This window comes from Buceros rhinoceros, unplaced genomic scaffold (assembly GCF_000710305.1).
Source record: "Buceros rhinoceros silvestris isolate BGI_N320 unplaced genomic scaffold, ASM71030v1 scaffold7038, whole genome shotgun sequence".
Classification (NCBI taxonomy): Eukaryota; Metazoa; Chordata; class Aves; order Bucerotiformes; family Bucerotidae; genus Buceros; species Buceros rhinoceros.
In genome coordinates this window covers 8,840-11,919 of record NW_010426286.1, presented here as the reverse complement: position 1 = coordinate 11,919, position 3,080 = coordinate 8,840, and positions in this window count along the sequence as shown.

Genomic DNA, 3,080 nt, shown 5'->3' with positions numbered 1-3,080 from the left:
GAGCCTGCTGGGCTCCCCTTTTCCTGAGCAGACAGGGCCAGAGGAGAGCCACCAGCCCTGCAGACATGGCAGGGGCTCCCGAAATCCTGGGTCAGGCCACACACAAAATCACACCTTTTCCACTTAAAACAGAACTCAACAGCTGGGGAGTGATTTTGAAGGCTGGGAGCCAGGGCACCACAAACCTCACTGAATACTCGGGGTATTGTGAGGAAAATCGGCTCCTGTGCGAGCGCTTTGGCTGCAGCTGGTTAAACAGAGGAGAAAGCAGCAGGAGCTAAGGAACATGTTTGCAGGACACAGTTTTCCCAGGGAGAAGGTGACTCTGAGGGGGTTGCAATGAAGGAGGAAGCTGACACCTGGGCAAAACTCACCGACAACATCTGGGATTAAAAAAAAACATCTGCCTCAAAACCCAGGGGGCTACAACTGTCAGCTGCTCCCACGCTACCTGAAGCCCGATGGTTTTCTCCCCTTGCTAACAGAAGAAAAAGTGCTGGCTAGGGGAATCTGTTGCATTATTTATTGGCAGCTCCTGCTAGTGTGTTTAACGCTGGCCCTGGAGATAACGAATAGTCTGCTCAAGCTCAGTTGATAGGGGAAAATGCGTGCAGCGGCATCTGGAATAGTCATTAGTATCATCCCTCGAGGACTACCTGTTCTACATACCAAACACTGAGCAAGCACACTGAGAAACCAGAGGGGCGTTAGGTCTCGCTGACCGAGGGGATCTCAACCACAATTACATTGCAATTGGAATCATTTTCCTTGGCAAAGGGATAAGGCTGATACCAAAATACTGCAGGGCCTAGGAAAAAAAGAGAAAGCCACCAAATTCTGAGCCCTGGGAAGGACCAGCCTCCCGTGAGCGGGGATGGATGGATCAGATCACTTTCCCCTTCCAGCCCATCAGTTCTCTCCCACATTTCAGTGAGCAAATGCTCCCCCAGCTGTGACATTTCCCTTTTACTACAACCACAATAATAATAATAATAATAAATCTGATGTACCCCATTGTTTTGATGCGTGTGGCGATGCTACAGAGCCTGGCCAGGATCCAGGCTGTCTCACAGCAGATGCTGTAGAAACATGACAGCCCTTGGCCATGACCGTGGGCAGCGCAGCATCCTTCCACCACGCCCTCAAAGCTCACCAGCAGCAACAGTGACTCCCGTGTGACTCCTTTACATCAAACAGATCTGAAAACCCATTTTTCTGAACTGTCAAGGTTAATTTTAGCTTTGGAAACCCCTCGCAGGTTTTGCTGTGCCATCCCTGTGTCCTGCCCTAATCTGAGTGTCCAGGGGAAGCCCGAACAGCTCACAGCATCTTGCTGCCTCTGGGCCTTGAGCAGGCAGATCAGCCTTCGGAGGTCACAGCTAAATTGAGTTGTTTCATTGATTGCACCGTTAATTGCCTACCCAGCAGAAAGCTGCTGCATGATGGACGACCAGTTAATTTACAACAGATTGCTCATAGGAAGCATTAGTACAGAACAAGGCAGTAGCAAGCGGTCAGGCAGCAGCAACTGCTGCTCCTCAGCTTCCAGGTGGGATGGTTGAGCTCATCACCAATCCCACCGGCATCCTCTTTCAGATGTTGCAATGACCAGTGTCTCCAAACATCATAAAAGATTGGCAAAAAAAGAGCTGTACATTGAAATTCATGATTTCTACAGAGTCGGGTGCTTGCTGCAATAAGATGTGGATGTGACTGATTTCTTCGAGCAGCCATAATCGCTAAGCTGTGGGGGAAGGAAAATACTCCATCGACGTGGCTTGTGCTTTACCAGTAACAAATGCTCACAACAGCGACCAGCAAGGGCTTTGCCAGCCGGAGCCCTGCATGCCAAGCAGGGCAGGCACTGAGGAACACAGCAGCAGCTTTTTGCACGCAAACTGCCTAAGCCCGTGGCTCCGTTACTCCTGAGGGATGGGGAACTGGAGACACTGTTTACAGCCCCTTCCGGCAGTTTTGAGCTCATGTTTTCTGTCTTCTGCAAACGTGCAGAGCAGACAGATGTAGGTTACCTTTGGCTTAGCTTCTGGTTTAACGTAGAACTGGAGATCTGATTTAACAGAGCCAGAAAAGACACAACCTGTTCACCTTTAATTACTCGTGCAGATCTCTGAATTCATTGCCCAGGTTTTTGACCTCTTAATAGCTTATCGATTCCATGGCTTCGGTGCCATCTTTCATTCTTTGCTATTTCATTAATTCAGTCTGAGGAGAAAAGAAACCTGTGGAGTCTACACAGCATGCACAGCAGAGTTTGCTGAGCTGTGTCTGGCGGATCGGGCTGAGCAGTGGCCCTTCAGTAACCCTCCAGCATGCCGCGTCCCTCTGTGAATTGTTAGCAGAAACAAAAATAAGAGTTCAAGGTTTACAAAAGAGAAGCCACTACTTTGTGCTCTACCAAGAAGGGGAGAAAAATCGATATGTAACTCACTGAAGGTCTGCCCCACGCATTTAGCACTTTTTTTTGAGGTGAAGCTCCCTTCTTTCCAGGTCTCCCCAGACCTCCTGCGTTACCTGTCAGCTGCGTCCTTCCCCGGGGAAAACCAGAGCCCCCCCTGCTTGCCCAAGCCTTCGCAGAGGTGCTCGGTGATCAGGGTTTTGTATTGCCAGCAGCAGCTGCAGGAGCAATAGTGATAGATGTGCTAAATACAACGGCAAAATCGCAGCCGCATGATCAGACCTCAAAGAGCCTTATTACAGGCACGACCATCCCACGGGTGTGAACTGCTGGAGCAGACCTGGAGAGACTCAGATATATGTGGAAAACTACGATAATGTATACGGAAAACTAGAGGATAAAGGAAAGGACATCGGCTGTAACAAACATGGAAAATCCAGCTGCATCACCACGGGAATGAGCCTCCCTTTCCTCTTGGGCTGCTGTCTCGTGGCTCACTAACACCTCCCGGTAAGACCTGCAAGCCCAGCTCGTCTGAAACAAATAGAGCGTAAGGCAGAAGAGATTCAACCTCTGGGCACCGTGCACATGATGCTCTGGTACCTGCTAACCTGGCTCTTCCCAGCTGAACCCTGCACATCGAGATGCAAGCAGGAAATCTCAG